This window comes from Lissotriton helveticus, chromosome 3_1, assembly GCF_964261635.1.
Source record: "Lissotriton helveticus chromosome 3_1, aLisHel1.1, whole genome shotgun sequence".
Taxonomy (NCBI): Eukaryota; Metazoa; Chordata; class Amphibia; order Caudata; family Salamandridae; genus Lissotriton; species Lissotriton helveticus.
Window position 1 is genome coordinate 1976212701 of NC_136061.1, and position 21508 is coordinate 1976234208.

The following is a 21508-nucleotide window of genomic DNA, read 5'->3' on the forward strand; positions in this document are numbered from 1 at the left end:
AACAAAGGAATAGGTCTGACCTTATGTACTTTCGGTAGAGCGTCACTCTTGAGCATGATCCTGTGCTCAAAACCCTTTAATTTGCCTAATTGACCGCTCACCACTTTAGTGAATTTACGTTTCAAGGCGTCTTCAATCTTACTGCCCTCATCTACAACTAAGACTTTCTCCTTACTATTAGGGTCTAGGATGATGTGGAGGTTTTTCTGGTCGAACCAACCAAGGACAGATGGTCCCGTTTTTGCTATGTACACTTTACCTCTAGAAAGTCTACCTTTAAATAGGAAAGTGAGCCACCTAAAACCCAATAAACCTATTTTATCACCTGTGTAACTCACAGGATTGACATCTGAAGGATTTAACTTATCTCCTAATTTGTGAATAAATTTTTTCCTCCATACCTCCTCATTCATAATCGTGTATGGGGATCCCGAGTCAGCATATACATTTACCTTAATGCCACCCAAAGACACCTCGCAAATTGGTTTACCTTCCATTGCTTCATCAGTGATATTTAACATGTAATTACCACTTACATTTTTGACACAAACATCCTCATCCTCACCACTCTCACTTGCACTGCCATCATCATTCCAAATACATTTGACATTGCTGCGTTTGCGGCACATTTTGCTAAAATGTCCTATTAGACCACAAACACTACACTTCTTCCGTAAGGCAGGGCACGACTTGAAATAAGCCATATGATCCTTGCTACCACAACGGTAACATTTCCTGTCCTCTGGCTTGTTGTCTCTTGCTTGATTTCTGAATGGTTGATTAAAGTTCTTGTTGTGAAGTTGTTTGGTCTGATTCTTTGTTGTATCTTGAATCTTGAAAACTGCAGATGACGTTTTGTCTAATTCTTTCACTGTGTCTTTGACAATAGTAGCACACCTCCCTGACATTTCCGACTTCCTCATAATTGCAAGTACATCATCAAGAGGTGCATCGCCATTGACCCAAAGTCGATCTTGAATTGGGGAATTGTCATTATGCATAACCAATTGGTCTCTAATGAGGTCATCATGAAGGTTGCCGAACTTACAGTCAATAGCTAGTTTTTTTAAATCATCTAACCACTCATCAACCAATTCCTCTTTCTTCTGTTTCCTTTGGAAAAATTTGTGTCTTACAACACCTATGCATACTTTGGGAGCAAAATACCTGTCCATATCGGCAATTGCATTATCAAACTCACTTAAGTCAGTATCCACCACTTTTTGCATTCGAGAGAAAGTCTTTAAACCTTTAGGTCCCAAGGAATGTAATAGTATCCTTTTCTTTTGCTCAGGCTTCATTTTTTCGTTTTCATCAATGGCACAAATATAGTTATTAAAATACTCCTTCCATTCCACCCACTTCATGTCAGGTTGAGAACCTGTAGCCCAAAAAGGTTGTGGGGGACTAATAATAAAATTTTGTTGGGCCATTGCAGTATCTTTGGTTTGATCACCAGTATCCATAAACGAAATAAAATGAAAGAAAGGTAGTACAAGTACAATAAGATACTGCACGTAAATGTAAAAATAAGTGTTCCGACAGTCTCACAAAGTCCATCTGTGGTTGTGCTCGAGAGGGCGAAGTAGCGGTCCATAGGCGCGGGGAGAGTAGAAAAGGTTGATGAATCCTTCGGTATGGGTTGAAGTGTGCCAAGATGTTTTCCTTCTTTTTTTTTTTTTTTTTTTTTTGAAAAAAAAAAAAAAATTACGTAAAAAAAAAATAATAAGGAGATTTAAGTTTAGATCCCATCCTCGTCGCCAGTTGTTAAGTAAGGAGTCCAAGTGGAGATTCTTCAAGTAGTTTATTGAAGTCAGAATATAGGAGCACAGGCGGAGCCAGTAACACATCTCACAGCCAAGCAAAGTAGGACGTAACTGATTACCAAAGAGAATACAGTCGAATGCATGTACAGATAAACATTCTAGAAGCATATAACAGCACGAGCCTTAAAGCTATACTAAAGAATAAAACACAACATAACATGCATCTACCAATACTTCAATTATTTACGGTAATTGCATGACTCCCAGAGTCCCAGCACATTTTCAACATAATTACTTAAACCCCTCCAGCAAGCCCTGCTAGAGCCAGGCCAACTCTATGTTATGGCTAATGGCCAGAGCTGCCCACCTTGGAGCTGGCGTAACAGGTTCGAGCCTGGCGTCGGCTCAACACTTGGGGCAAATCCCAGTGCCACCCAAAAAATGAAGGTGTCCTTGTGTAACATAACTGGTGCTCGTGTAAAGCGCCCAATAGCTTCGAGTCGAGTTCGCGCTATATACAAACCGGAAAAAATAAATAAAACAGGAGGTCAAGACGGGACTTTTCGACTTTTTGGGAAAGAACTGGGTGGGTCAGTGAGACGCGGCGACCTCACTTTGTCATTAATTATGGGTGAAAACGGTACGAGGAGGCAATAAGGGTACTTATTTCTTTACTTTATGCTGCCTCCTTCCTAGGATTCTTGACGTATTGCATGGCAAGGATAGCGGAGGGGTGAATGCACCTGCAGCAAAGATCTGGGTGCGGCAGCCTTTCACCCTTCAGAGAAAGTTAAAAAGCAGAGTTCAGACATGGCGACGGAAACACTTATAATTCACAGTGGCAACACCCCGTAGCACTGCAGCAACAATTCTATCCAAAAAAACGAACTATTTTTACTTTTGAATTTATACAGCGTGTTTGCCGACTGCAGTAACACATTTACTCTCTTCCGCTTCCTCTTAAATCCTCTTCATTATCTGGAGCCGCTCGCTGCCTCTTCCTCACTCTGCCAATTATGACCACGGCCTCGGTATTACTACCTACTATTTTTATCACAAGATGCTCAGCAGCTTCCGGTCACAGACGTCACTCGCTGCCGGCACCCCCAGCTGCCTGACACCATTCACCTGAGCTCTGTGCTGCTTCCTCTGTTCTGTTAGCCAATTAAACAACTGTTTGCACTTCTATGGAACTGGCTTCAAAGCCACGACCTCTTGCCTGCTTTACTCTCCACAGGCGCTGGGGCACTGCGCCCTCCAACAGCTGTGTTTTAAATAGAGCCGTGTCAACAGTGGGAGGAGACAGGCTTCCACCCCCGCGGGGAGAGATCCAGGCCCGAGGCCCAGCACACAAAACACTTAAAGCCACGGTGCACTTTCATCTGGCTGAAGACTGCAGGGCGGAAGTCTTGAAGCAGTAGAAGATTGGACGATGGGTCCTCCACTGCAAACGGGGAGCAGAAAGGAGATGATGAAGGCTGGTAGGGCTTTAAGTGGGATGAAAAACTGGGGGGATCTCTCAAAGGGGCGTAATTAAGGGCGTGGCTTAAAAACAAGTAAGCAAAACATCTGTGCTGCTTAGCATAGGGTGCCGCCCGACTTGACTTTTAATGTTTCTGTCATTGCATCCAGATATATGATACAACAAGTAACATCATATCTACAACAAGTCAGGACTATTGGCTTTGTCAATGGTTGTAAGTTACATAAGATAAATAAGCTTGTATATAATATTGGAAAAGCTTCTACTTAAAGCCCTGGTGACACCACGACAATGTTGCTGCTCCTGAGTTTCAAAAAGAGAAGGGAAATCCAGAGAGAAAATGATTTTAAAGGATTTCCCTTCACCTACAAGGTTCACCGTAACATCTCCACTAGTGAGAAGTGAGCAGTGTGAGCACGCACACATCGATGTGCCTGCTGTCACTGCAGTCTGGAAAAAAACGGACCGCCTGCGCTAGGGCACAAAACAGAGCCTGATAGAGACCCGTTTCGAGGCCTCCTTTAAAAATTACCGGTGCTCAGCACTGGTGAGACCCAGCCCACCTAAAGCCCTGAAGGCAGGCCCCAACTCCAAACAGGGACGCTTTCTCCTCCCTCGCTACCTGTTGTATTAGTACAAATCAGCCATCAATGGGGTGGAGGGATTCTAACACCCTTAGCATGCTATTTTTTTGTTGCAGTTTTATATCCCAAAGGTATTGGAGCAAATTTAACCCCTTCACTACGGCGACTATTCCGCCGCAGTGCTAAGGGGGCAGGGCGGCCGCGCGGCGGGCACATGCTGGTGATGGAACCGCTCCGTCACCAGCCGCGGTTGCGCTGTGCTCATGACGGAGCGGTTCCGTCACGACCCCGCCCGCTCAATGGAACGCTCCGCGCCGCGCAGGCGTGCCGAGCGGGCCGTGACGGAACCGCTACGTCATCAGCACAGCGCGACCGCAGCTGATGACGGAGTGGTTCCGTCACCAGCAGGGGAGGGGTTAAATGAGCACCAGTTACGTTAAACAAGGATACATGATTTTTTTGGGTAGGCACAGCGAGTTTAACATATTTGCCCAAAATCACAGGATGTTAAGCAGACGCCGATATTAGAACCTGGTTGTCCATGTCCAAAGTCGGCAGCTCTGACCGTTACGTCACATCCTGCTTCCCCCACTTGTATGTCCATTTTGTTTCTAGCTCAAATGGATGTAAGCTACGAAAAACACACCGACACGCGTTGATGTGCAGTGGAAAACCCTTGGCAAATGTTTACTAGTCACACCTTTCTTTTGCTTGTGCTGTATTTCAGTGTCAGACTGGTACAGACAAGATTAAACCTTTGACTACATAGTGTTAACGTGTAAAAATGACAACATTATGAGATAATACTATCACACAATGTGCCGCATTATACCATATCATTTATTTTCTTGCTGCATAATTTCGTAAACTGATGACAAATTTGGTTCTCTCCGCCGCATACTTCTAGTGGTTCTGTCTATGCCACCCTTCTTTTAATTTTTACTCTCATAAACTGTCTTTCTATACTCAGTCCCGTTCCCCCTCCCGTTCTCCAGGAACGATGTTTTTTTCCTGCCTGCCCTCCCTATATCCGAAGACTTCTATCCCTACCCATAGTCTAATAGATCGACCCCTTCTATACACTAATATTTCTTTTCTACCTTTACTATGGGGACTGTCCTCCCCATAACTCCTGTTCTCTCGACCTTTTTTGTGCAGTTCATATCCGTTGTTTTTTAATGTCTAAAAAATCTGTGCAATTCGGTATTGCTGTGGTCATTATATGCCCCTCGCCTCATTCCATTCCCAAACCTACGACGGACCGGGTGGCTCCGTAAGCAGGGATATTTACTTGCTCTTTTAATTTTTAAGGTACTTTAATCCTTAGCAGGAAAAACAAAGCAGCACACAACAGACACTGCCCCAGCAGAGCCAAGGAATACAACAGGAGGAAGCATAAAGAGCAGTGCTTAATTTGAGCTGGTGGTTTTCGGTGCTCCGCACCAGCACTTATTTGTCAGCACAAGCACTTATGACAGCTGCCACATGGTGGCACTGTTAGTGTGATTTAGAGATAAGAAGCACAACACTTGTTTTTTTTTATTAATTCAATTTACATTAAAAATAGCTACTAATTGCCACCCAAACCATTCTTAGAGCTTTGGGGGCCTCGAACAGTCTGAATAATTTCACTTTAGCAGAGTGATGATTAGTAGTTGTGTAGGTACTGTGATGGCTGCGATGACAGGGGCAATGGGTGCTGCATGCCGTGGTGGCCTCCTGACCATGCCCTGGCATTTTTTTCCATTAGGCCCTGATAAAGAGATATGCTTACCGAGGCATACTGAGATGGACGAAAGAGGACTGTCCAGAGGGCAAGGATTCCAGCGGAGAGAAGCAAGCACATAGAAGAAGCAGGACAAAGATTAAGCACAGGAGGACAGAGTACAGGCTGAGAGGCAGAGGCAACAGGGCGAGAGGGGCAGGTTGGATAGTTGGGGGGTGATTAAAAGCTGGCATCTATTAAATCAGCATATTTGAAAGGAGCTGCACATATATTTCAGGATATATGTCTGTGGTATTTAATAGCAAACCTAGCCGAAAGGTTGAAGCGAGTTTATCAGAGGACATGGCAGTGGGTACTGAGGGCATTAAAGTTAGTGTGATCAAAATGTGGGGTCAATGGAAAGAAAAGTACTGAGTTCAGAAGTTTGAATCTGCAGAAAAAGGAGAGGATGGAAATGTGAGCAGAGAAAAAGACTACAGTAGAGTGAGGGAAGAAGACTGATAAAGGCACACAGGAAAGGGGGGGGGTCAACAGGATACGGGAAATGCGCTTGCCCGAGGCCACGCAGTGGCCATCAGGAGGTCGGGCTCCTAGTCGCGGAGGGCTGCCCCCGCCCCCCTTGTGGCCAGCCACTCCTCGCCTGGGCAGGAATCGCCCAGTAGGAGGCGGGCGGGCCGCTGACGCACGTCCGGGGCGGCTAGGAGGAGCCTCAGGGGGTATATGACCCCAGGGCACCATTTTGGAGGCCTCTTTGCCGCCCCGGACGTCGCGCGACAGCTTCGGGACACTCTTTCTCGCCGAGGACAATCTACGGTGAGTGAGGCCTACGGGCCTTGCCCCCCCCCCCTCCGCCTACTCCCTCCCTGCGGAGGCGCGAGTCATGGCTAGGCGGCCCGCTTAGCGTCGGGCCGCTGTGGAGGCGGGGGTCGGGATGCGACAAAGATTCTTCCCCGTCCCGCCCCTTGCTTCGGGGTGCGGGCTATCTTGTCGCCCACGTGTATGTTGGAGCGCCACTGGGGGTCCGTGTCCCGTTCGGACGCTAGACGGCAAAGAGTTTTTCCCGCCACGTGCCTTTTTCTTAAGGTGCGGGTGATAAAGTGACCCGATGCTTTGCTGGGCCGCATATACCTGCCGGCTCGACTCCGGAGTTTGACAATGTGCTGTTCTATTAATGTACCTTGTTGATGTTTCAGTAACTTATTTGTAAATCATCGATCATGTGAGCTTTTCAGGTGTATATTCTGTAGAGCGACCTAGCTCATGGACGGCCGTGGGAGTGCATCATATGGACTCGGCCCGGGCCCGGAGTGGCAGATTTGTTGTATTCCTTCACTCGGGCCGGGCAGGGTTGATGAAATTGCGTACAATTGCCTCTTTTCTCCCCTATCATTGACCCTGCGTGCCTGTATGTGGGACCGCTATTACGGCATTGGTATGTGCATCGTTGTTTCTTTTCGTGTATGGGTTAAGGGGTCAGCTTTCATGTGGTAGCGTGCTTTAAACGACGTGCATGTGAAATTTTATGTAAAGCTTTATTCACGGTAGGCTTACGTAATAGCGCAATTTTTTTGTATGTTGCCATCCGGTATGTCGCTTCTCACGGACATGATACCTTTATTCCTGCAGCGCCCCCGGCTTACATGTGATCGCTCATGTATGGTTCACCATTTTGGGGGTAGTAGTCATGTGTGGGCTTCACACGCTGTCTCACATGCCATGCTCTTTATCATAACGGTGTTTAATTCTTCCCTCTGTGTTCTCCATTCTGTAGGGCAGTATTACAAAGGGCATATGCACGTCTCACGAGTGCATCTAGTCATGTTTTGCATTGGGCATTTTATGTGGAACAAGGCTTGTCTAATAATTGCTGTGTTAAGCTGGTTCACGATTGTAATTGCAGGCATGGTCAAATGTGGCGGGCGGAAGGCTTGTGTCGGGGAGCAGTATTATTGTGGAATTTAGAGAGCAGGTGTAACGCGGTAGCCCCCGGGTATTTCTTGTAGCCGTATGCTCCCCGGGCGCCGCCACGTGGTGGGGGTGCCGCCATTTTATGGGGCAGATCTCTGGTGCGCCGCCATGTTATGGTGGCACGCCGGGGAACAGGATACAGTGATGCATTGTTTCCTTCCTAGCGCCATGGCGCCATGCCGCATTCTGCCTGCGTTTGCTAAGCTGCTTCGAGGTCCCATGGGTTTTTCGGATCTGGGCCTTGTTTCAGTGCAAGCGCGGCGAGACCCGCTAGGTGTGGGTCCCTTCGGGCTGTGGAGGCCTGGCTCTTTGGATCTATCGGGTTTGCCCGGCAGCAGGTCAGGTCAGGGACATGCTGTTTAAGGGCGTTTCATTTAATGCCTCGGGTATCAAGCGGTCTTATTGGACTGGTTTTCAGAAGCTGCTCGAGTTGGATGGTAAGGTAGCTGGTCGCGTGGGGCGGCTACAAGGGGCATTACGACTTGCTCCGGGCCCTCGTTGATGAGTCAACGGTGGGGGCCAAGTTTATAACGTGTCTTTTTCCAATTACAGGCCGTACTCGCATCAGCCCTTCATTCTCACTCCCGGTGACACGTTGTCCTTGCTGCTTCTGCGACTCTGTGAGGTACGTCTTGTCACGTTGGGGGCTGGTTAAGGTACCGAATGTGTGTGCTGTTAGGGAAAGGCTCTTCGCGGGCGGGGGCCGGACATAGGGTAGCCATACTGACAGCTGCCCTTGCATCCTCCTTCACAACGTGGCGCACCTGTCTCGGGACGTGTGGCGCGGTTTCATGTCACGGTTTATCTGGCAAGAGTATTATAGTGCCATTCATTGTGCAGCCGTGGGCCCCACACAGTGGAAGTAGCATATGTGACATCTATTTATTTGTACCTTTTCCCCATTTTCAGACTGCTTTCGCATCTTTTGCCTGTGCGCACGCCCGGCGCCGCGTGGATTTGAGCTACTTCGACACCCCCTGTTGGGGAGGTATGTATACCGCTGTGGCAGCGCGGGATGTTCTGGAGGGTGCTCTGTATGGCCGCTAGGGGGGATCGGCGACATGGGCAAGGTGTCGTTCTGCACAGAGTTACACCCTTATGATTGCTGTGAGTTCAGTAGTTGAAAAAGTGCACTGGCAGTTATTCACACAATGTTTACGGTAGTAGACTTCTTCAGCAGATATCACTTTGCTTATTTTGGGGTCTTCTCATCACTATGTGTAGGTGGCCGGTACTGTGTGCTCATCGTTCTGCTTGGTCTGTGGCTCACGGTAATTTTTCTTTCAGGGAAAGAGCCACAAGATATCATGGACGGCCAGGGGTCCCCCCCACTTTTCACGCAGACCTCCCAGGTTGATGACTCAGGGATAGGTCCCTCTCAGGATGCCCAGATGAAGGCGCTATTGGACATGATCAAAGCCAATGGGGTGGCGTGGGCCAGTGAACTTCTGTCGGCCACCCCCCCAAAAACCCTGGGATTGTCCCCGCAATCAGTGCCCCTGAATTAGACATTGTGGAGGATTCTGGCACAGGGAGACCCAAGCGTGCGAGGAAACCGACAGTGAAAGACTTCCCAGCTGAACCCCCCCCCCCCCCCAAGACCAGGGCGGCCGAACCCGTGAGAAATGTTATTGTGCACGCACCAGCCTCTCCTCCTGCGGTGCTTCGGGCTAGCCCCCCCCTCACCCCCTCGCCCGGTGGCTGCAGCTGTGGAATTTGCCACCCGGGAGGATTTGGGTAAGCTCACGGACACCTTAGCTGTCTTTATGTCTGAGGTGAGAGCGGGTTTGCTTGCCGCTCCCTCGCGGTCTTCGCCTACGGTGACCCCCCGGTTGGTGGAGCCTGCGGCTGTCATCCCCCTCCCTTTGCCGGTGGAGGCGGCTGTTGCTCGCGTGTGGGGTGGGTACCCTGTCCCAGGTGGGGATAGCTCTGCAGCGCCTGCTGGCATCCTGGTTCAAGAGGCTTCTCTGTTGGATAGGGCGCTTTCTTCATCCACGACCACCCCAATCCAAGTGCTGCCCTCCTCTCCAGCGCAGGTAGCTGCTCCTGCGCTCACGTCTGCTATCACACTTGCCTCTGTTGCACCCACTTTGTCGCCTGCGCCCCTAGTGGTACCTGCGCTCCCAGCTGCGTTGTCGCCGGGCACGGGAGCGGCCCCGACACCACCAGCAGTGCTGATGACCATGGCTCCTTTGTTGTCTGGCAAATGCTCCCTCGCTTGGCAGATACCACAAGCGGCGAAAGAAGGTATCTGGCGCAGAGAATTCATAGACATCTTTTCCCTCCTGATGGTGGGGGCCTATGGTGTTGACATTAGAAAAATGGGTGGTAAGGATGAGGAAAAGAAAGCCCATTTCCAAGCTTGGCCTGAGAAAACGATCAAGAACTGGAGACAGGCTTTCTCAATTTTGGCTGCAGTTATCACAGAGCGTTTTCCTGAACAGGCACAGGGTTTGTTCCAATACGCCAGTGTCATTACTGATGAAGCAGAATCCTCTACTGGTATGGGGTGGTACTTGTATGATTGTGAGTTTCGCAAGAAAATGTCAGTGTGTCCAGAGCTGGATTGGGACCAGGTTGAGGTGAGACTCTGGATTCAGCATAGGGGGAAAGGAAAATCCGAAACTGTGGCCAAGGCTAGTCCCCAAGCTAAGGCAGAAACAAGTAAAGGGTCCTCAGAGAAAAAAGGCAACTTCAGACAGTCCTTTCGAGGGGGCAGAGGGGGAGGGGGGCCCAATAGACAGGTCTACAAGAAGGGCTTCAATGCAACATGCAGATTGTTCAATGCGGGTAATTGCACCTGGGGTAAGGCATGTAGGTTCGCACACTCCTGCAGCAAATGTGGTGCGGCCCATCCAGGATCAAATTGTGACAAACGTGAGGCCGCAGGCAGTGCCACTAGCAAAGACAAATAAGCCCCCTTACAGAGTTCTGCCGCCTAGCGACCCCCCGCCCACTTTGCCATCACCCCAGCATTCTTCCCTGCATGCCCTCCCTGTTCACATTGCTTCTGTTGTCTCCGGCGGAAATTCCGCCCCCTGGCATACTAAGGGCCCGTCCCCGGTCATCATCCCGAACTTGCTGGCCTTGCTGAGGTCCTACCCCAATGAGAAAGACAGGGATGCTTTGACTGTAGGTTTTCTAGAAGGTTTCAAGATTCCCTACCAGGGTCCCAGGGTCAGCAGAGACGCAGAGAATCAGAAGTCTGTTAGGGAACTCCCTGAGATCGTAGACAGGAAAATCTGCAAGGAAGTGTCCTTGGGGAGGGTGGCGGGCCCATTTATGTCCCCCCCTCTGCCTGATTTTGTAGTGTCTCCGCTGGGTGTGGTCCCCAAAAAAGAGCCAGGGGCTTAAAGGTTAATTCACAATCTTTCCTTCCCAGAGGGCAATTCTGTGAACTCCTGGATTCCAGAGGGGGCCTGTTCTGTCTCCTACTGTTCCCTGGACATGGCTATTGACCTAGTGAGGAGAGCGGGGGAGGGGGCCTGGCTTGCAAAGGCAGACATCGAGGCAGCATTCCGTTTATTGCCTGTACACCCGGACAGCCAACATCTGCTGGGCTTCAAGTGGAATGGGGAGTACTATGTCGACAAGTGCATGCCAATGGGGTGTTCCATATCATGCGCTTTCTTTGAGGCTTTTAGCACCTTCTTACAATGGGCCCTCTCCGCGAAGTACGGTGTCACGGCGGTGTCCCATTACCTCGATGACTTCCTGTTCATTGGAAGGGAGGGCACGCAGGAATGTCAGGAAGGTTTGAACAGCTTTACTGACCTGGCTAGCCACCTGGGGGTGCCTTTGGCGCCTGGCAAGACTGAGGGTCCGGCACAGGTCTTGACTTTCCTGGGCATAGAGTTGGACACACTTACAGGTGTGTCTCGACTCCCGGCCGAGAAGGTTCAGGGGCTGAAACAGGACATTCATGATTTGCTGGGAAGGGACAAAGCACCGCTAGGGGTCATACAAAGTCTCCTAGGCAAACTGAATTTTGCGGCTAGAGTCATTCCAGTGGGTCGCGTGTTTGCTAGGCGGCTAGCTAGGGCCACTGCCAAAGTCACAAAACGCCACCACTTTGTTAAATTGTCTTCAGGTCTGAAGAAAGACTTATTGATGTGGGATGAATTTCTGTCACACTTCAACGGGACTGTTATTTGGAGATCCCCGTGGGTGGAGAGTCCCGAGATCAGTATGTTCACCGATGCCTCTGGGCGGGAGGGATTTGGGGCAATCCTGGGGGACCTGTGGTGCGCGCAGGAATGGCCCAATGCCTGGCGCAAGCGGGGGATCACTTCCAACATAACGGTCCTTGAAATCTTTCCTATTGTGGTCTCCTTGCATCTCTGGCCGGCCATGTTGTCCAACAGGAAGGTCCTGTTCTGGTCTGACAATATGGCGGTGGTCCAAGCCATCAATGGTCTAACAGCTAGCTGCCCCCTGGTTCTTTGCTTACTTCGTGAATTGGCCAGCAGGTGCCTGCGCTGCAATGTGGAATTTAGGGCTAGGCACATTGCCGGGGTCAAAAATGTGGCGGCTGACGCTCTTTCTCGTTTGCAGTGGGAACGTTTCCGGGCGGCCTGCCCACAGGCGAGAATGGAGATGACCCCCTTCGCACCGGAACTTTGGCGCATCTTGCAGTGGAACAGGAATTGAGAGAGTTAGGCGAGAAGTCTTTAGCGCCAGGAACTAGGAAACGTTATGCTAGCCACCGGGCCACTTTCCTCAAAACTACTGCTGAATTAGGTGTGGTGGCCCTCCCACTGGAAGATAGAGTTCGGGCTTTCATAGTCTGGGCCAAGAAACAGAACAAATCACATTCTTGGGTCTGCGGTCACCTGGCAGCCATCAGCCATGAAGCTAAGTTATCCGGGGTGGGTGATCCAGCTAAGTCCTTTGCAATCAGGGCAGCCCTGAAAGGCTGGGCGCGGGAGGAACCTAAGACTCCCGATAACAGGTCTCTCATTGAGTTCCCCATGTTACAGGCCATGTTGGGGGTCCTACAGTCGGTGGTGCATTCTCACTACGAGGGTTCCCTTTTTTCTGCGGCCTTCATTCTGGCATTTTTTGGGGCATTTAGGAGCAGTGAGTTAGTAGCACGCTCCAAGGCGGACAGCTCTGGGGACGCCCTCGTGGTGGCGGATGTCTGCCTTTCAGATGAGCTGTCTATCACACTCAGACGGTCCAAGACTGACCAGGCTGGTAAAGGGTCAGTCATCCGGCTGGCCCCCCTCGGGGATCCCCGCTTATGCCCGTTCTCCGCTTTACGATCCTACCTGGCGCACCGTCCGGCGGTGCCGGGTTACCTTTTCATTAACCTGGATCTTAGCCCCCTGACCAAATACCAAATGGATAAGATCATGATAGCTTGCCTTGCTTGCAGGTTTGTTGAAACAGGGTAAAAGGTTCTCCAGTCATTCCTTCCGTATAGGCGCGGCAACGTCAGCCTTCAAAGCTGGCTTGCAGCCAGACAAGGTGCAATTGGTAGGGCGTTGGGAGTCCACCTGTTATAAACGTTACATTCGCCCTTGAATAGGGATCTTGCCAGGTCCTTAATTTGTATATTAGCTTGCTGTGCTCCATTTGGAGGTTTTTGTCAATTTTGCTGTTGTGTGCAATTTATTCAATAAACAGTCTTGAACATATTGTGCCCTTTTCTTGACAGGGTCAAGAGTGTGGGTCTTGGGGCATTCAACAGTCGCCAGGTTGGGACGGTGGGCAGCAATCAGGAACTGGACCCAGGGCTTCAAGAACTTGGAATGTGTGTGGCTGGGCTTTCCTGGGATGCGTTGGAACAGCTTGCTGCACAGGTCACAGGAAGCCCTTGCCTCTGCAGGGCCTCCCCCCCAGCATTTGGTAATTCATTTGGGGGGCAATGACCTTACCAATTTGGGGAGATCTACTTTGTTGCAAAAAATGAAAGTGGACCTGGGGGTCATCTGCGGGCTCATGCGGGAATGTGAGATTTGGTGGTCTGAAATTGTCCCAAGGCGAATTTGGCATGGCGCTAAATCTAGTGAGGGAATTGAAAGGTCCAAGAAAAGAGTCAACTGGGCCATGAAGAGGTTCACTCAACGGAGGGGCTTGGGTTTCATCAGACACGAGATGATTCAGGACAAAGTAAAGGGGTACTTTGAAGCTGATGGGGTTCATCTCACGCCAGTGGGTTTAGACCTGTTCCTCCTAGACCTTAAAGAAGCATTGGTGAGCAAAGGTTGCAGGTAATGAGAAGTAGCAGTGGTGGGGGGCCCGTGCGGCAGCGGGTACCACCGCGCGGGCTGTGGCGGAGTTACTGGACGATCCGGAAGAAGAGAGGTGCAAACACTGTACTTCAGCGGGCACATAGGGGTGCCAGAGCCGAACCTGTCACCTCATGGGAGGTGCAGGAACTCGTGTCGGCGCCCCAGTAGTCCTTCGGGCGGTTGTGGGCCTGTGCAGCCGGGGGTTTGCCTAGTCACGCCCTGCAAGGGGCGTGTGTAGTATAATTCTAATAATTGTGCAGCAGTTGGGTGGTTCGCCACTATGCTGATTGGCTCAACAGGCGGGCAGGTGGCGAGAATGCGGCCTGCCCTTGGATCGCCCGTAAGATAACCCACCATCATTACATATGTTGTATGTAATAAACCTGCAGCAATTTTTCCCAAACTTACACTTGTGTTTGTGTGTCATTTGCGGGTTTGGGCATCACGGGGGCGGGGGGTGCTGTGGCCCTGATGTGACTATGAATAATTTCAGGTGTTGTTTGTGCTGAGTAGAAAATCTGCAAGCATGGCGGAGTGGGAAGAGTGGACCCCACACTACAACGAGAGAATAAGACATGTGAGGGAAAACGGAATCTTCCGGGGTTTTCGATTGGGAAACGAGGCAAGAAATGGCACAATGGTAGTTTTACAAACGGTAGCACTAAATCATATTTCTTATGACAATAAAGTTCACGTGGGCTCGCACAACCTTTGGAAGCGAGGACTCACCGGGTAACAAGTCACTCATCACGTTGGTGATCTCAAAATTTTGTCGGGGGAAGCTATGAGCAAAATATCAATTTTGACAATTTTTCAAACAGGTAAGTACTGTAAGTTTAGTCCCAGATGCAGCCCGGCGTGCCCTAAAATTCTTCACAATTTTGACCAAGATTATATGAGACAGCAGAAGTCAGAAGATGGTATAATAAGCGTATTTGGGTAACCAACCCAAACGCCCCAGACAAAAAAAAATAAAAACACTTTACTCACGTTGGGTCTAAATGATGGCTGTAGCGTTTTTTTTTACTCGCACACCACAAAGAAAACAACATTTGACATCATTTAACGTTTTAAAAATCAAAGTAATGAAATCACGTGCATCAATCTAGTGTAACACACAGAGCAGGACAGTCGTTCTTTGAGCAGCTTTGCCATAAGTCAAAAGAGAAAGCAGTCAGATATACAAATGCAGTCGCGGCCGGCATGACTCGCGAGTGGAGTGGGCGGGGTGGAGGCGGAAGGCGGGGGAAGGGTTTAATTTATTAATAATAAAAAAAATTAAACTTCACTCCCCGCCAGCCGGGTCCCGCGTCGTCTCTGCTCCTCTTCTGCCTCCGGCAGGAGCAGGAAGCAGGCAGCCAGGCTCCCACCCCTAAGTCAATCACAATGTTTCAAGCAGCATTGTGACTGGTCGGGACACCGCCCAGCCAGGGGCTGATGGCCCGACCATGTTCTCCATGTAGGCTGCATTGCAGCCTTCATGGCGAACGGGAGAGTGCGCATGACTGGTTTGGTCGGCCAGTCATGCGCACTCAGGAGTGGGCACACCACTCCTCCCACGCCCAGCCGTGCTCACAGAGCAGCCATGCCCACCCGCAACCAAATCCATCTGCTTTCTCGCAGTGCAAGAAGCAGAAACATAAAATAGTAGTTATTACCATTTTATGTTTCTGTTAGTTATTACCATTTTATGTCTCTGCTTCTTGCACTGCAAGAAAGCAGTGGGGCAACACTCCTCTGCCCTAGTGGAGGAGCCGCCCCTGTACAAATTTATACAAGTGGTCCACATTCCACTGGAATCAATCCGTTGCAGAGACATGACACATTACATGAATAGATGCCCCATCAGTGTAATTAAGGGAACCAGAGGCCAAGCCCGGCCACTCCTTCCACCCAAGGTGAAAGCCGGATGTGAGACTGCATTCAGGCCCACCAAACCTTCAGCAAGCCCCAACCCCATGTCAACAGGCTTTAGGACCTAGTTACTGATCCGCCGAGGGCTCCATGCATTATAGTAGAAAACAGATGTGAAGAGTGGGTTCAGCGGGATGCACTGATAGATAAACATGGGGAGAAGTTCATATTTGTGCCGAATGGAGTGCCAGGGTCCTTTCAGAGAGAGCGACCTGCTATCAGGGAAGGAATCAGACCTCTAGTGCTTTGAGGCGCCTTGTCTTGCCCAGCCATATAGCACAAAGAACAGATAGAGTGAATACAGCCCCAAGAAACAAGCAGTTGCAATATACTGCGCCAAGGGAGAGTGTGGAAAGGGCTGTGTCCAGCCACTGCCGTCTAAACAACCGCAAGTGTGTTCCCTCAATGGGCTCCAGTTACTTTCAGCATGCTGCATTTTCACCACTCAGAGATGTGAGACTGCACTGTGTAAAGTAAAACGGCAAACTTCAGATGCAAAGGCATGCTCCTGTCACAGGTACAGGCTGTTCGCAGAGTCAGCTGCCTGGGGTCCAGTTGCTGTTTTTGTTGGCAGCAGAGGAACGTGCCACCAGCAGAATTTAACGAAAGGCAAATATATGGTTGCTTAAACGTCATAAGAAAAACTACTGCAAGGTTCACTGAGCCTTTCCATTAACTTCTGACTAGCTTTGTAGGATGTAATTTGCAGAATTTAATTTTATAAGCAAACCGAAGTGAATGTAAATGCTGACATCCATGCTGAGCTAGTGAGTGCATGTATATGTATATATATGTTATGTTAAATGATTTCTAGAGCGCACAGCTGCCCCAGCAAATATATATATACACACACATACATTTACAAATCTTGGATTAACAGTGGAACCTTCTCACTACCAGCACCTAACCTACTATTACTCCAACAATAATGCCCCTTCCATCTTTATAGGGGTCCGTGTGCACCCCGAACAGCACCCACTGTCACAGTGCTTGTTCCCTCAGAAACTCAACAATTTAAACCCAAAAGCACGGGTGCACCACACCATAACACACAGTTCAATAGGAACGATTATCAGGTCCAATTCCAGTAAATAACGAAGGGAAGGTTCCTCAGTTTGATTCCTTTATTTCATTACGTAGGAAAAGACACATTAAAGCCGACGCGTTTTGTCCCAATGCAGGACTTCTTCAGGGTGTTATATATAAAGAATTCAAAGTAAATCCATGGATAGAGGAGGGGATGAGAAGTGCGCTGCGCAAAAGGAAGTAAATTCGTGAAGCAATATAAGTTAACGACGATATGGAGGCCATCCAGATATAGGTCACGGCTAGTTACAGAGGGTATGACACTCAACCCACAGATATGAGGTCAAGACGCGATTCAGTCTACATGCTACGCGAAAACAGGTTCCAATAAGTCAAGAAAGAAAAAGGAGGCCGTCCAGATGTAAGTCACGGCTAATCCCAGATAGTATAATAATCGACCCACAGATATGAGGTCCAAAGGCGATATCGTCTACATGCTGCGCGAAGATCGATTTTAATCAACAAACACTTCAAATGATTGGTACAGTTCATCAATACGTAGCTTCTCAAACAATGCCCGATAAGGCAAGAGAACCAAGATCGCAATGTAATAGTCGCGATCGGCGAAAAAATCATCCAGACTCGTCGCAGCAACGGAACTCCTTCCAGCAGAGAGGACTCTCTGTAACTAGCAGTGACCTATATCTGGACAGCCTCCATATCGTTGTTGACTTATCTTGCTGGACGAATTTACTTCCTTTTGTGCAGCGCACTTCTCATATCCTCCTCTATCCATCGAGGTACTTTGAAGTCTTTATATTTCGCCCTGAAGAAGTCCTGCATTGGGACGAAACGCGTTGGCAGTACTGTGTCTTTTTCTACGTAATGAAATAAAGAGATCAAACTGAGGAACCTTCCCTTCGTTATTTACTGGAATTGGACCTGATAATCATTTCTTTTTTTTTTTTTTTTTTGAAAACCTTTATTAGCGTCAAAAGGATATACAAGTCTAGGCCTACAACCAAATGGGCCGGCCTCAATACGTAAAGCAATCAGAAGTTCCAAGGCAAACATTACAGAGTCAATCAACAAAAAGCAGAGGCAATACAATCGTAAAAAGGGGGAATATACCTAGGAACCAGAGGGCCAAGACAGGAGCAAAAAAGGTTAATTTTATAATATAGGGATAAGGCGTACGACAGGCTCATTTTGAATATAGAGACGTCCGAAGTCCCAGAACCAGCCTCAGCGACAATAAGGGGGTATGGGGCCGCAATACAGGAGAGGCAACACAATTCACACAGGAAGATCGGGATAATTAAGACATAATCAACACTTGAACATTATCATCGTTACATGCCCACCACCCAAACCACAGCTAAGCCAGAACAGAGGGATCGGAGAAACCTTACATCAAAACTAACCCGTCATAGTGACCTCTAGGAAAAAGGAGGGAGGGGGACGGGGGCGAGGAAAAGAGGGGGAAGAGGGGGGAAGAGGGGGAGGGGAGGAGGACAAGACGGAACAATGAGAAAAAAAAAAAATGAAATACAAAAACGAAAGAAAGAAGACACGCCGACACAGGCGTCCCGTGGCGGGAGTACAGGAGAAAACAGGAGTATCAGCACCAGTGAGGGTACACCAATCGAGAAGAAAGGCAACCGAACCATAAAAGGAGGGTTAACGACGCCACACACCCCACCCCGAACACACCACGGGAGGCAGGGACAGACGCGGCATTACTATAAAGAGATACAAAAGGGCCATAGAACCATAAAACAAACAACAAATAGAACCCAACCCACCCATCCCACCCTGCACCCCTGTAGAAGGCTATGGCCTACCCTTCAGACAGCGTGCCTGTCGCCCTAAACCAGAACCCGAAATATAGCAAGAAAGAAAGAGAGAAGAACGGGACAAAAAGAAACAGAAACAGAAATAAAGAAAACAGGAGGGAGGAGCATAAGAACAGAAATCAATATGGTCGGCCGCCGCCCTCCGCCCAACCAGACAATCGCAGCAAAAACAAACCAGGACGACACCCCATCAAGCGCCATAAAACTTACAGAGGAGGGGACCACCCACCGCTCTATGGGTACAAACAACTGCGCCACTAAGTCGTATACCCATAATCAACCAGGAGTCGTGCATATCACCCCCATCCCTTCCGAACCACAAATCCCACCCACCACATGACAGTGTAAAATGAGATACTCAATACAAGACCAGCACACAATCGAAAAAAATGTTGACTACCATGTAGACATGGGGGGTAAATCGGTCCGCAAGTGAGCAAAAGTCCGAGCAGAGAGTTTAAATGCATCAGCAATCGCAGCACGGGTGATGAAGAACAGGAGTTCAGTTTCGCCGCTTGGGAAGGCGAGGGGGTCTCTGTAGTAGACAAAGGCGAAGCCATCGGAGCAGGTGCAGGCGGCAGTCCACCAATATTTCCAGGCATCCGAGCCGAACAGGGCCGCGGCACAATGTCCAAGTCCCCGGGGTCAGAAACTCGAAAAACAGGGAGCTCCAAAGTCACCGGCACACAAAATGATCTTCGATCAGCGGCAGCAACACTTGCAGCAATCGAGGGGGGCGAGGCAATGGAGTCACTGAAACAAGAGGGCGGCAAGAAGAAACGGCTGCTCAAAATGGCGGCAGATCATGGCGGACTCACACGGACATCGGGGGCCAGGGATGCGCGCAGGGATCTCAGAGCTTCCAGGATATCTCTGACCGTAAGCTCACGCTCACCAGACCGGACCCCCGCGCAATTAAGAAACCCAAGCCCGCTGCCACAAGGCGCTTCATGTTTCAGAGGGTCGGCCGCCATTTCGCGAAGTCAGCCCAGTCGCCGCCCTCCGCGACCCCCAATAAACAGTCCAAAAATGTAGGACTTCACAGAGCTCCGGGGGGTTCCCAGCAATGGCAGCCTTGGTGCCGAAAGGATGTCCGCCCAATGCGGGTCTCCGCCTACACCAGCACCGGCGCCCCCAACAAGCAGAGTCCGGGCGCAGAGGTCCAGGGCCGCCGGTCAAAGCAGCGGCGGGGGGAGGACCCCTTCACAGAATCAGTCCCCGGTGCATCTCACCCACATCAGCCGCGCGGTCACCAGGGCAGGCCCGGATCAGGATCGCCGGGATTTTCGCACAACGGCTCTCATCATTGGTTCACTCTCTCGACCGGGGCCGACAGTCGTCGGACCCCACAGGCTAGGTCCCGGTCTAGGTTCCACGGAGGCCCCGGTCTTGCGGAGGGCACAACTTCGGAGCCGCTGCACGTCGAAACCTCCGGGCCAAATGGTGAGTACAAGCGAGGTGTTCCGTTTCCGATTCTCCGATAATGTGTCGTCTCCGGACAGGATATTATACAGGATACATGATCAGGCCGGAGGGCTGCGGGAGCCGAGCTAAAAGGCGACCATTACGCTCGCGAGCTTGGCTCCTCCCCCTGATAATCATTTCTATTGAACTGTGTGTTGTGGTGTGGTGCACCCGTGCTTTTGGGTTTAAATATATATATATATATATATATATATATATATATATATATATATATATAATATATATATATATATATATATATTTCTATTTCGCCAATCCTGGTTACAACTTTGCAAAAATGTACCTGATTATCACTGAGAAGGAATACCAAAGAAGCATCAATGACTATCATGCGCTAATTACAAAATGGCACAACGAAGGTCTCCTTGAAATGGAAGAATTCATGTTCCTGAGACGTCTCAACCCTGTTATCCCCACTTTTTACCACCTCCCTAAGGTGCACAAGAATCCCACTGCACCACCAGGGAGACTGATTGTGGCGTCACAGGGTAGTCTCACTGAACATTTATCAATGTTTGTGGATTATTTTTTGTTACCTTTTGTTCTGACTTTGAAGTCATATACCCGTGACACCACAGATTTTCTTGATAAACTGAATAACATCGAATGGAAGGAGGGCTATACCTTAATGGTGTTGGACATCACCAGCCTCTACACCGCTATTGATCATGGTGATGGTTTGCTGGCCATAAAGTATTTTTTGGATCAGAGACCTTTGAGATTTATGAGACACAGCCAAATGTTGTTGGAATTTGTTCAATTTTGTTTAACCAATAACATTTTCCTTTTCCAAACAGAACTGTTCCGCCAGTTGTCAGGGACTGCGATGGGCACCTGCTTCGCCCCCAGCTACGCGAACTTGTTCGTGGGCTGGTGGGAGGAGCAGGTGGCCTGGGGGGCAGAGAATTCATCATGGACCCACAAGGTGATCAGTTGGTATCGTTTCATTGACAATTTGTTTATTGTCTGGAACGGTACAACTGAGAGCGCTAAACAGTATGTGGGGATACTGAATGACAATAGTGTGAACTTGAAATTCTCAGGTGAGGTGAGTCAAATCTCTGTGAATTACCTCGATGTGACCATCTATGTAGAGGGGGACACACTTAAAAGCAAACTTTTCCGTAAACCCACAGCGGGCAACAGTGTCCTGAGAGCAACGAGCAGTCATCCTGTTAGCCTTGTGAAGAGTATTCCCTACGGGGAGCTATTAAGGATAAGGCGTAACTGCACGGACAATAAGGAATTTCAATTGGCAGCTAAACAATGTATAGACCGTTTCAAGTCGAGAGGGTACGGGGAGAAATCCTCAATGATGCCTACAGAAGAGTAAACTCGACACATAGAGAAGATCTGTTGAAAGGCAAAAGCAAGAATACATCTGAGAAGAGTGGGGGAAAATTCAGGCTAATAACTACCTTTTCCCAAGATGCCGCTTTTCTGAACAAAACTATCAAGAAAAGC

The 21508-nt window shown here is 49.3% G+C and overlaps 1 protein-coding gene across 2 annotated transcripts in view; it reads right to left on the reverse strand.

The window, feature by feature from the left end:
• The window catches only part of LRRK1 (leucine rich repeat kinase 1), a 917814-nt gene that overhangs the window by 18710 nt on the left and 877596 nt on the right, over nt 1-21508 (reverse strand). The window lies entirely within an intron of this gene.